General features: G+C 39.8%; 1 protein-coding gene across 1 annotated transcript in view; it reads left to right on the top strand.

Moving 5' to 3' along the window:
• The window catches only part of LOC127569504 (CD166 antigen-like), a 258073-nt gene that overhangs the window by 198465 nt on the left and 45592 nt on the right, over window positions 1-14016 (top strand). The window lies entirely within an intron of this gene.

Raw genomic sequence — 14016 nt, 5'->3', positions numbered from 1 at the left:
GACTCCAATTCTGGGAATAAGATCATATGATGCCATCACTTTGAAGGTCTTTATAGAATACCGCAACTGGGATCCACTCAAGCAGCAGGAATTTTGTTTCTCTATGTTAAGTGCATGCTGTATTTGTCCAAGCATTTTTTTCTGATTTCAATGTCAATTTATTGCAGTTTAAAATAGAACATAGAACATTACAGCACAGTACAGGCCCTTCAGCCCACGATGTTGTGCCGACCTTTTAGCCTGCTCGAAGATCAATCTAACCATTCCCTCCCACATACCCGTCTATTTTTCTATCATCCATGTGCCTATCTAAGAGTCTCTCAAATGTCCCTAATGTATCTGCCTCTACCAGCAGCCCTGACAGCATGTTCCACTCACCTACCATTCTCTATGTAAAAACATAACTCTGATATCCCCCCTGTATTTTCCTCCAATTACCTTATAATTATGTCCCCTGATGTTAGCCATTTCTGCCCTGGGAAAAAGTCTATGGCTGTCCACTCGATCTATGCCTCTTATCATCTTGTACACCTCTATTAGGTCACCTCTCATCATCCTTTGCTCCAAAGAAAAAAGTACTAGCTTGCTCAACCTATCCTCATAAGACATGCTCTGTAATCCAGGTACCATCCTGGTAAATCTCCTCTGCACCCTTTCTAAAGCTTCCACATCCTTCCTATAATGAGGCGACCAGAACTGAACACAATATTCTAAGTGTGATCTAACCAGGGTTTTATAGTGCTGCAACATTACCTGGCGGCTCTTGAACTCAATACCCCAACTAATGAAGGCCAACACACATATACCTTCTTAACAACCCTATCAACTTGCGCAGCAACTTTGAGGGATCTATAGACTTGGACCCCAAGATCCCTCTGTTTCTCCACACTGCTAATAATCCTTATTTATCTCCCTCTGCTCGTGTTCTTACTAACTTTCAAAATTCTAAACCTTTTAAACTTCAACGTGGGACCAGACAGGGATGCCCTTTGAAACCTTTGCTATTTGATTTGGCTTTAGAACCTTTAGCTATTGCTCTTCGAGAATCTACAGATATCGCTGGTATCTTTAGAAGACGTGTTACCCACAAAGTTTCGCTCTATGCTGATGATTTACTGCTTTTTATCTCTAATGTTGAGACCTCGTTACCTCCTATGCTTTCTCTATTTTCCTGTTTTAGCCAGTTTTCAGGTTATAAACTGAATTTACACAAGAGTGAACTTTTCCCTTTGAATAATCTGATGTCATTTGATCCTAACACTCCTTTTAAAATTGTAAGAAATCATTTCATCTATTTGGGTGTAACAATTAATAAAAATTATAAACAGTTATTTAAAGAAAACTTTCTTACTCTATTAAATTATGTGAAAAGGGTCTTATCAAATTGGTCACCCCTCTCTATATCGTTGATTGGCCGAATTAATTCTGTTAAAATGAATATTTTACCTAAATTTCAGGCTTTACCTGTTTTTATTCCTAAGTCCTTTTTTGACTCTCTTGATTCCATTATATATTCTTACATATGGAAAAATAAACATCCTAGATTAAATAAAGTTCACTTTCAGAAAGTTAAAAGAATGGAGGTTTTGCCTTACCTAATTTTAGGCTTTATTACTGGGCAGTCAATATACAAAATCTTACGTTTTGGTTACATTATATAATCATGAGGCTTGTCCAGTATGGGTTTCTTTGGAAGCTAATTCTGTTAAAAAAAAATTTCTATTATTTCTTTACTTGGCTCTTCACTTCCTTTATCATTAAATAAACTAACTGATCATTTGGTAGTTAAACAAGCTTTGAGGATTTGGTTACAATTTAGAAAATATAATGGTTTATTGAGATTTTCTTTGTCTAGTCCCATTTTTGCTAATTGTTTTTTTAAACTTTCTATGACTGATGTAGTTTTTAAAGAGTGGGATAAATTGGGTATTACTTGTTTTCAGGATCTTTTTGTTGAAGGAAATTTTTCTTCATTTGAACAATTGTCAACTAAATATAGTTTACCAAAAACCCACTTTTTTCGATATTTGCAAATTAGAGACTTTCTCCGATCTCAATTACACACATTCCCTATGAGTCCTGATAAGAACTTACTAGATGTAATTTTTAATTTGAAGCCTTTTTATAATGGCTCAATATCTAATATTTATGGTAGGTTATTAGGAACGAGTAAGGTTCCCTTAGACAAAATTAAAAATGCTTGGGAACAAGATTTGCAGATTTCAATTTCTGAGGAAACTTGGAATGAAATTTTTAAATTGGTCAATACTTCATCATTATATGCGTGTCACTCCCTCCTTCAGTTTAAAGTAGTTCATAGAGCTCCCCTGTCCAAAGACAAGCTATCTCATTTTTATTTGGATATATCTCCTTATTGTGATAAATGCAATAATGGAGAGGTTTCTTTAATCCACATGTTTTGGACATGTCCGAGTCTTAAAAAAATTACTGGATAGAGGTACTTCAAACATTTTCTGTGTTTTTTAAAATAAATTTTAAGCCTAATCCTCTGACTATTATTTGGGATTGTAGGAGAAAAAGATATAATTTTGGAGACTTCTGATCTACACATATTGGCCTTTATTTCTCTTATAGCCAGGAGGGCTGTGTTGCTTAAATGGAAGGAAGTTATTCCCCCTACTTATGTCCAATGGCTATGGGATGTTATGTCATACTTAAATTTAGAGAAGATCTGTTGTTCAATTTCTGAATCTAATTTACACTTTCAAACATTGTGGGGACCTTTCTTGAACTATTTTCAAAACCTTTGATTTGGTGGTTAAAGTACAGATATTGGCTAATTACTATTATCTGTTTAGGGTGTTTTTTTTTTGTCTTTTTTTTACCAAACAGCTTCGGTCTTGGTAGTGGGTTTAGATTTTTTCATAATAAAATTATTCCAAATTATTCCAATTTAATTGTTATTAATTAACTATCACTTTTATCAATACGGGGTATTGTGATTTTATGTATGATTTAACACAATGTATTCTGTAGTATTTTGTCCTTTTTTATGATTCATGTACTCTGTATTTTCTATGTGGAACTAATTAATAAATATTGTTAAAAAAGGAATCCTGCCATTAACCCTGTATTCTGCCTTCAAATTCGACCTTCCAAAGTGAATCACTTCACCCTTTTCCGGGTTGAACTCCATCTGCCACTTCTCAGCCCAGTTTTGCATCCTATCAATGTCCCATTGTAACCTTCACAACCTTCTACATTATCCACAACACCACCAACCTTTGTGTCATCTGCAAACTTACTAAGCCACTTCCTCATCCAAGTCACTTATAAAAGTAACAAAGAGCAGGGGTCCCAGAACACATCACTGCGGAACACCACTGGTCACCGACCTCCAGGCAGAATACGCTCCATCTACAACCACCCTCTGCCCTGTATGGGCATGCTAATTCTGAATCCACACAGCCAAGTTTCCCTGGATCCCATGCCTCCCGACCTTCTGAGTGAGCCTATCATGGGGAACTTACTAAAGTCCATATACACCACATCCACTGCTCTACCCTCATCAATGTGTTTTGTCACATCCTCAAAGAATTCAATTAGGCTCGTGAGGCATGACCTGCCCCTCACAAAGCCATGCTGACTATCCCTAATCAGACTTTGCTTCTCCAAGTGCACATAAATCCTGTCGCTTAGAATCTTTTCCAATAATTTGCCAACCACTGAAGTAAGACTCACTGGTCTATAATTCCCAGGGTTATCCCTACTCCTTTTCTTGATCAAAGGAATAGCATTTGCCATTGAAAAACACGATGATGCTGGAGGAACTCAGTGAGGCAGTGGGGCATTGGCCATCTCCTGCCCACCATGTCTTTCTCAGGGTGGCAATATCAAAACTATAGTGTCTGAGTTACATTGAGCGCTTTTGCATTTGGGGTTGTCACAAGTGTCTGAATGTTCAAGGTTCTGAACTTCACAGTGAGGAGTGAAAAATGCCCATGCATGTTTTTTTTCTTTCTGATATGGGGTGGATGTTGCGCACTGGTAATCACATGAACTTGACAAAATGAGGTCTTGGCCCGCTGGCATGAGGGTCCAAGATAATTGGAGACCAGGCTCTGCTGCTGAATTCCACATGCACACGTGTCTATTCTGACAACCACCAAAGGCACTAAACTTTAATGCTTCCTTCCAGACTTCACTGCTTCCTTCTTCATTCTCACCCTGCCTCAACCTTTGCTCTTCTTCTCTGAGCAGGGAGAGAATGAGGGTGTGGGAGTTGGAGTTTTGGACAAATGCTGAGGTGGAAGGGGTGAAAGAGAGAGAGGGGGGAGGGTATATTGTAAGGGAGCCTTTGACAGCGCTACGTCGGCCAATGGATAGTTACTTGTGAATTATGTTTATAAAATCAACCTCAGTCATGTGGCTTGATTGAAAGTAGATTTTCTCTTGGAACTGTGTTGTCACTTAATGCAGGCTTTTTTAAACAAAATCTTCTAGTCCTTCAAGATTGCTATCATTCCAGAAAACTTCCCTCAAGCCACCTCCAGTGACTGTTTGAACTACGTTCTCTTCTGCTGCTGCTTCAGTAGTTCCTAGGGAATGAGGATGACTTGCTTCCCCTCTGGTTTTGTGGGTGCTGAGGTGGCTGATGAGGTCAATGTGGGAACCACAGATGAGATAGGAGGTGCCTGACTGCTGGCCTTAACTAAGGTGGTGGCAGAAGTGCTGAAAGTCATCCCAACAGCTCGGGAGGTGAGTGTCAGAAGGGGTTGCCTTTGTGAACACCTTCCAGCAACTCCATTGCAAACATATGTGAGTGGTTGAGTGTAGAAGATTAGGCTAAGTTATTGTGTCCTCCATGGCTCAAATGCATGCTAGGAGAAATTCAAAAGTGTGCACAATCAACGACTGGTGGGAGGGCAAAAAATCAGCAGTGAAAATTAACAAGGAAAATGATGCCAGGAAGTTGATACTACGAGGTTATAGTAGCAACTGTATTTTGTGATGCATTTGGCCTGCCTCGCCTTTCTTTAGTCCCCTGTTTTTCCCTGTATTCTGGGACGCTGGTAACTATTTAATGTTACGCTGTTGTTTTATATATAATTTTTTAAATGTCATGTGACAGATCAGGGTGGCAGCTGTTTCCATTACTTCATCTCTGTTAATCAAAGCTATTGTGTAGAAACAGGTAATATTGTTTAAACAGCGTTTTCCTATAATTCTTTCAACGCACTTCAGGGGACCTTTTAAAGCATTTCCTTTGGTGAAATCATTTTTAGAATCAAGTTGGCTGCTGTACAAGAGATTTAAAAAATTAACATACTAACAAAAATTAGTAAATTAATATAAGAATGTTTGTTAAATAAAATTTAGTTATTTGTATCCAAGATAAATAATTTATTTTGCTATTTTAACATTGAGGAAAAGAAAGCAATTTGCCACTCAGAGTCAGGGTAAAGTACCATCAGGTCAGTTGTGAAATAGGTTAGGTGAATAGGAAAGCTGCTCCTGTTGTGCTTCAACAATGCCCCTCAATCACGGCCTCAAAGAGTTTCTTCTAATTGCATCAATGTACAGTTTTACATTAGGCATTATTGTGACCTTCAAGTCAGATTGCTGAATGCTGCTGATTCTAAATAGTGCCTACTCATAATTGGATCTCTGGCAAGTAAAGAGAGGAAACATTTCTGTCATCAATCACAATTGGATTCAAGGCTTCATTCCACAGATGGAAGACACTACTAACCCATTGCTGGCTGCCCCTTGATAAGCTACTTTAAATGGATGAATTAACCACCATTCCCCACTGCACTCTGATACAGGACCGTGGAATGGCAATCACCGATTAGAGAAGCTGCTATTAAAAGCGGAGCCAAAGATTTTAGGGCACACCCTTGAATGGAACAAGCCGTTCATGATGGTCACAGCTATGGGAAGGATGTAGCAAGGAACAAAGTACAAATATGAGAAACATAATATCAGGAACAAGCTGCTGCCACAAGAGAAGTTGATAGAAGGAGACTGACTGTTTTAACTGGACAAAATCTGGCTCTATTGAATTAAGTCCCCTTGTTAACTAATTACTGATGCAATTCACACTGACCTAACTTCTGGGACCCAGGAATATTGTTTAAACAGCGTAGTAATGTATAGACTCAAATAAAATGAAGTTTATGATATATTTCTGTCAAAAAGGGAGTAATGTGACTGTGCAACAGAATTATGGATTTTCATAATTGCTGGTTTTCATTTGGGCTTTCTTTTGCCCCTATGTTTAAACAGTGGTATCTCCAGGATAGGTGCTGGAAGGTTTCTGGCTCTCATTATTGGACAGCATCCAAATGGTCTCAAACTATCACAGTCATTGTTAATCTACAGATCTAAAGGAAAAGGCTGGAGGTGAATGTGGAATTAGATCAATGCAGAGATGTATTTTCCTGTATTTTGCACCTGGTTCCTTGTGCCCTGCAGCTGGCGTGATAACCATTTTTCTTGTTGTTTCCAGGCCACCGCCAGTTGGAATGAAAGCTGTGTTTGCAATCTGCAACAGATCTCATCTAGACAATGGGCTGGAAGGGATGGGAAAGGCTGAGGTGAGGGTCTGGTGGGGTGGGATATATAATTTGGAGGTTGGAGAGGGGTAATGGAGTCAGAAGGGAGGTGGTTTGTGGTAATGTGGAGAAAAGGCACTTGTACTTGGGAACCTCAGTTCATGATATCAATAACTGAAGGAAGAAAATTATGAAAAGTTGTATTCCAGAGGCCTGGGAGTCAGGCTCAAGATGAGAACAGCATGCCCAAAGCAGAATGTGTCACTCTGTACCTCAGTGCAATGGATTTGTTAAGGGTCATTGATCATACCTCCCCCCGTATTCCTGAAGGCTTGAGGTTATATAGGAGAGAAAACAGCTACTGCAGGGCTGAGATCTGTAGATTAGCAATGATGCTGGTTGTTTGAGTTCTTTTGGGTAGTGTCCAATAATGAGAGCTAAAAAGCTTCTAGCAGTCATTCTGGACTGATATCCCTGTGAAAAACAGAAATGATTTGCCTTTTGAGTCTTGGGCAGTTCCCACCTTCCTTTTTTTTAATTCTCTGGACATAGAACCATAGAACAATACAGCACAATACAGGCCCTTCGGCCCACCATGTTGTGCCGCCCTTCAAACCACACCTAAGACTATCTAACCCCTTCCTCCCACATATCCCTCTAACTTAAATTCCTCCATATGTTTATCTAACAATATCTTGAACTCGTCCAATGTATCAGCCTCCACCACCACCCCAGGCAGCGCATTCCATGCACCAACCACTCTTTGAGTGAAAAATCTCCCTCTGACATCTTCCTTGAACTTCCTACCCAATACCTTATAGCCATGTCCTCTTGTTTTGAGCATTGGCACCCTGGGAAAGAGGCACTGGCTGTCCACTCTATTTATTCCTCTCAATATCTTGTATACCTCTATCATGTCTCTCCTCATCCTCCTTCTCTCCAATGAGAACAGCCCTAGCTCCTTTAGTCTCTCCTCATAATCCATACTCTCTAATCCAGGCAGCATCCTGGTAAATCTCCTCTGCACCCTTTCCAACGCCTCCACATCCTTCCTATAATGAGGCGGCCAGAACTGGACACAGATCTCTCCCTACCATTCTCCAACCCCAAGAAATGGAGGGTGGAGAGCTGGCATCATGGCAGTTTGGACCTCTGCCCTGTTTCCTGTGCTTGGTATGCATGAACTAAGTATTTTCCTGATATGAATTGCAGTAAAATAATTTTGACCCTTGAACTTAAGCTGTGGAATCTTCCCTGTAACAGATTCGTTAAGTTTATTATTCTAAAGGGATTAGAAATCTTCTGGTAAAATGGATGAAAGGAATTTTAGATAAAACATTTCATTCACATTTACTCAACAACTCAGTGATTCATGTGATATGAAATGGTACACTTTGGGGAGAAAAACACTTGGTTTATACCCAAGGTAAAAAAAATCACTGCTCTAGGGACTCCAAAAAAAGAGGAAAAAACTGCAATAAGTCAGAAGGTTATTAATTAATCCATTTTCTTCATTATATGGGTCCCAGACCAGTGTTTTGTTGTTGTAGGTAATCTGTAATGCATCACAATAATTGCCTTAGACTCAAAGAAATGCAAAACAATGAAAGTCTGGTGATTTTTATCTTGCCTTCCAGAATCAAGAATGTTAAACTAGACATGGAATAAAGTACCAATCTTGTTTTCCCAGCATATTTATTTTGGAACAAAGCAGGATCAAGTGAATTTAATAATTAGTAGCAAGGTTACTGCATGGGTTTTAAACAATGTGGTAGTTGCATTTAAATGGGTTCACAACAGCACCATGAGTTAAGTTGATCTGTAAGTGATGGGAAATGCTATTAGACTGACTGACACCTGAATCCCATAGCATCCTTCTGGCATGCATAGCTCTGTATTAGTAATAACAATTACAACATTACCCCATAAAATTGCATACCAGAGCAATAGCTAATTAATAACAATTTAGGTGTTATAAGGGAGTTCATTTTAGGGAAGTTTGAGGAACAAAAACAACTTGGGTTATTTTCTTAATTATGGGAGATTAGGAACTGCAGGGAGGCAACGTGATTTATGTTCATGCAGAAAGGAAAACTACTAAAGATTTGAGCAAAAATATAAACAGGAATTCAGCGGGTCAAAGAGCATGTGCAGAAGCAAAGGGATGGTTAAGGTTTACTACTAAAGACTGATTCACTGGTATAATAAGTAATTTTATAAAGTCTATCAGAATGGTAGAACAGACTCGAAGGGCATTCTTCTGTCCTGTGGCTTATCAACATCCAAAACTTCGGAGTCATCACATCTTCTACTAAAAAAAACTATTCCATGACCTGTTTACAGTTTAATTGCAACGTCTTTTCATCTTAATATTGTATTGTTGACATTAGAACAAGAATATATTAAACTAATCTTGAATGAAAGATGCCTCTAATAGTGTTTGTTGAGGTCTAAAGACAGAAGGGTGTTCACCCTTGAAGGCATTCTCACCATAGCAATCAGACAGCAGCAATACAGACGATGGCTGTCATGGAAGACTGTGAGGCTGTCGGGATAAGGGAGAGAACTTCCAGATTTACTCAAAGTGATATTTGAAGTCCTGGTGCAGAAAACAGGCTGACAGGAGGTTGGTGGGTGGGGGTGGAGGGAGAGGGTGATGAGGAGTTGTTGTGGTAGAGTGTCCAGATCTGCCAGGGCAGCCATCACCAAGCTCTGGCAAGAGGTTGTGTGGAGCCAGGAGTCCATGACCTCCATTCTGAATGTTATGTGAGCTTTTTCGCTGAGGAGCAGCAAAAATCTCAGCATGAGCGTCTTCTGATTCAGGTGACAGCTGTTGTGGAGGCACACACAAAGTCTTGCTGCTTCTATAATGTAGATAGAAGTTTGGTCCCTGCTACAATAGAACACTCAAGGCTTTGAAGGATCAGTGGTATGCCACCAGGTAGCAGGTTAATGCCCTCTTTGAGCAAAGACATGTTGCTTGCGAACAGATTGTTGCTCTCATTGGACATGGATGCTCCCCACGAGCAGCTTACATTTCAGTGCAGGAGAATACTGCACGAGTAGCTAGCTGTTTTTGCATAAACAACAAGATACTGCATGTCAGCTGATTGCATCTCACAGTTCTGGCAGATCTTCTAAAGAGCAAAGAGATAGCACACTGGAACTCACCTGCAGATGCAGCGACATGCCCTCTCGCAGCTCATAGCCCTCTTGATTGCTTAGAGAACTGAGTTCAAGGAGAAGAGTAAGGACAGGAAGGACCAGACAACTGTGATTCAGGGTCTATCAACCGACTCAGCTTCAGGGTTGGTTGTTGAAGTGTTCTGGGTGCTATCAAATTACTGCATCATTGCCTACCCAGTCCTCTAAGAGAATGCCTGAATTCTAGACATTGATGTGAACTCTTACAAGGCCACCAATATACTTCGCAATATGGCCTTTAGGCAGCACACTTGGTTGTGGCCCCGAACCAGGTGTCTCAGAATGCTCTTTCAGTTGTTCCTGGACACCAGTCTGGAGCTGGCCCATCCAGAGCAAGAACCTTGTGCGAGATGCCAAGATCATCTGTGCCAATTCAGAGAGAAAGGGGGTAGATAGCAGCCATAGAGAAGCCATGGGAACATAGCACTAGGATTTAAATACAAGGGAGTCACAAAGGTGTTAATATACAGAGTCAAAAGTAATGCATTTCAGTTTATATATTGATTTCTTTATGTTGTTATAAACCATTCCGAACACATTTGCACTGTTCAAATGCATCCTCATTGAATTCTCTGCCCCAGGGGGTGGTGGAGGCTTGATCATTCAAAGTAATTCAGGGGGAGACATAAATATTTGAAAGATTGAGGAATTGAGGGTTAAAGAAAATTGGCACAGAAGAGGAGTTGAAAGCAGCATGGATTAGCCATGATCAGATTGAATGGCGGGACAGGCTTGAGGACCCTGGTGACCAACTGATGCTCCTATTTTCTTGTGTTCATTGAAGGCAAATACCAATCATTATTGTGCAAAGATAAATGACACTGGTGCAGCAACTGCTAGAATTGATGTATACCTTACGATGGCTTAACTAACAGGTTGCTAATGCAGTGCTGCCAGCAGAGTCATCACTTTAGCACCCTTTGAATGAGTATTTCAGCTGTTAAAACACCCCCAGTAGTTTTAGCACATTTTCTGGACCTTGAAAAGTGTCTGACCAGCTGACAATGGGCTCTGAAACATAGATAGTGTGTGTTTCTAGATGTAAGCCACCCTAACGCTGTTTTAAATGTTTTTCTAACCGAGTGTCTGATTTTTTTTTGATGCAAACCCAAGTGGCTAATGGTTTAATGTGCTGTTACAGACTAGGTTACTATTGGTGAATGTCCCTTTAAGATAGAGCAAAGTGGTGTGTGTGTGTGTGTGTGTGTGTGTGTGTGTGTGTGTGTGTGTGTGTGTGTGTGTGTGTGTGTGTGTGTGTGTGTGTGTGTCGCGTGCTTACGTCAACAAAAGATAAAGGGCGTAATGTTGTTGAAGAAGTCAGTCGGAGTCAGTCAGAAGAGAGAGAGAGAGAGAGAAGAGAGCGAGAGACACCAGCCTGCTAGTTTCTCTATCAATGGCTAAGAAACAATAACTGTGTCTGTCACTACAATCCACATATGGAAATTGGGAGTAATCCGGTGGAGTTCACTTTATTGCTGACCTGTAGAAGGAAACAGGTATTTGTGTGGACTACCACAATTCGGATGCTTTTCAGGGTGAGGAAGTCACTACCAAGTAAACACTGAGGTATCGTTTGGGTTCCATCGTGGAACATTTGGATTTCGTAATTACTCTCTATGTTCTCTCTACATCTACGTTTTATCTTCAGACAATGGTGGTTGTTGAAGAAGCCTTTGCTCATGTTTCACCTTATGGCTTGCTGAACTGAACTTTAAGAACCATTCCTGGACTTAGAGTTTGGGACTTTGCCACACACACACTACATTTAGTTTTGGGGTTAATGTTTAATATTTTAACATTTTTATTTCTAACATTCTAACATTTTTACTTTTATTTCTCTTATTATTATAAGTAGTTATTAATAAAGTAGTTTTTAACACTGAATCATGACTCAGTGTGTTTCTTTTGTTGCTGGTTCGTAACAGTGCCTAAAAAAAAGACTTTGAAATTTGATTTCAGCCTGTGTTCCAGTTCTTTATCTCTACTTTTCCAATGTAAATGTCAACACTGAAAAAGATGTGTGTTGTAGTAAATAGAATTGATATCTGTGATGGGTAGCCCTGGCACCAGCAATGGGATGAGTAGGTTTGGTGTGTACCAACATTTGATTCTGTGGAAACATTTTAGTCAATTGCAAATTGTAATGTTTAAACATAACTGAGTAGCTAATATCAACATGCAGTGGAAAAATACCTGTGCAAACTAAGGTATTTAAAAGCATATACCCTGTCCTGCAAAGCACATTTAAATTGCAGCATCTGCAGTGTTTTGATTAACATTTAAATTGTACTAGACATTGATGAAATTGGTTGTATTAAGTGTCATTGGGCCTAAATTCAATGAGCTGCCTTAGCAAGAATCCCAACAAATTGGGAAGAAACTAGACATTCACATAACTAACCTGTCCACTGTTTCTGAATTCATTGCTTACCAAAGATAAATTGTTTTGTGAGAAGTCTGAACTGCTGCCCACACACGCTCACCTTTCTGAAACAACAAACACTGGTGTAAGAGCAGGCTCTTCTTATCTGTAATAATCACATAATAACAATGTGGACAACAAACTCCAAGACTTAATAATTGCAATTTAAAAAAAAATTGCTTTTGGGATTAAAGCGTGATTCTAGGTTGGAACTGGGATAATGGTGCTCCCATATATTCCTAGTGAACATGGACAAAAGCACCAAATGGAGCTTCCTCATCCCATTTTAAAAGAGTTATTTGACACAAGTTAGATGGCAGTCTCAGTGCTAAGTACCTTATACAAAAAAGATATACAGATTAAAACAGGGTTCTGTTTCTGAGAACTGTTCGTAACCCGAACAGTTCATAAGTCAGAAATACAACTGCCCGCCAATATATTTAAATAAAAGCATAGGCCAATCAAGGGCAACATGAAGTTAAACCAAGGCGTTTAACTCAACTATTCAAATTTCTCTGCAAGGTGCAATGATATTGCCTTGAATTGAGTTCCCACACCGCAGAAGATGCCTACAGCCCCACAAGAGCCAGCAAATCCATCCCACTGGTCTCCCAAATGCTCATTTATATGGATGGGCTGTACATAAGTTGGGTGTTCGTAACCTGGGGAGGACCTGTAAAAATAAGCCTATATTGGCTGGTACCCTGTTTAAGTACACCCCTTTACACTGTATGTTGGAAATGGAAACAGCAACACCTAGTGCTATAAAACTGGTACTACAAAACCAATAGATTCAGTGGTGCTGATTGTGTGTGTTTGTGAGAAATCTAAAGAGAGAGGCACAAGCCTAGACCTTGGAAAATCTAGAATGCACATTAAACAATGCCGTTCATGGGTCTGAAATGAAGACATTCAGTAGAGAGCCTTGAACTCAATTTCTATGGTAAGTCCAAATTTGGGGGAAGAGGGCATGGAAGTTGGGAGAAGTGTCAGGGATGTGTTGTTGGAAGTTGGGGGGTGGGGTGGGCTGGGGAGGTAGGCATGATAATGCTGGTGATTGGTCAAGTAGGGAATAGCATTTGAGATGGTGTGGGACTAGTCAAGTTAGGGAGTGTAATCATTAGCTGGGGATGCTGGTGGTACTTGAGTTGAGGTCATGATCATGTTTAAGATGGGGCTGCTGATTGGGAGTTGTGGCTGGGACCTGGATGATTTGGGTGGTTGGGTCACTGTGTGTCTTGCATCACGTAGCAGGTTGGTGAGTGGGGTTGTGGGGGTTGAGGTGGATTGAGCAACGGTCACAAGCTTGGAGGTGAAGGAAAGTTGTCCAGAGGGAGAAACAGGTGAGTACTTTACTTAAAGGGAACATTTCTGAGTTGGGCTCACAGTGAGATATATAAATGGATATGGTGCACTGACATTTAATAGAATTTGTAATTCATGCTCAAGAGGATCTTGTTCAATACACATTAACACAGTTTCACAGGTGTGCAAACAAATGGTCTGAATAGTTGATGATGTAATTCACTATCAAGAGGAAAATACCAATAGAAAATAATGAAATTACTTTGTTCTGTTCTGTACTGTTGTATCCACTCAATGACGTTAACATAAATGGAGATATGTACTGTTGATGTAAAATTTGTGGTATGCCTCATTGCAGTAATCCTTTAGTTCCTCATCCTGGAGCAAGGGACTTTATAACAATCAATGGTTGTTTTTAAACAACGCAGCTTAAACACTGACAAGTTGCTATTGCATGACTATAGCATTATTTGTATAAGCATTTTAATATAACAAAATATATCGTTGTTCTAAAGGTTAGGTATCAGTTATGAGCAAGAGGTTGTAATTTTTAAATAGCTAAGAGTT

Source organism: Pristis pectinata, chromosome 4 (assembly GCF_009764475.1).
Source record: "Pristis pectinata isolate sPriPec2 chromosome 4, sPriPec2.1.pri, whole genome shotgun sequence".
In the NCBI taxonomy this organism is placed as follows: Eukaryota; Metazoa; Chordata; class Chondrichthyes; order Rhinopristiformes; family Pristidae; genus Pristis; species Pristis pectinata.
This window is presented reverse-complemented; position numbering and strand designations above follow the sequence as displayed.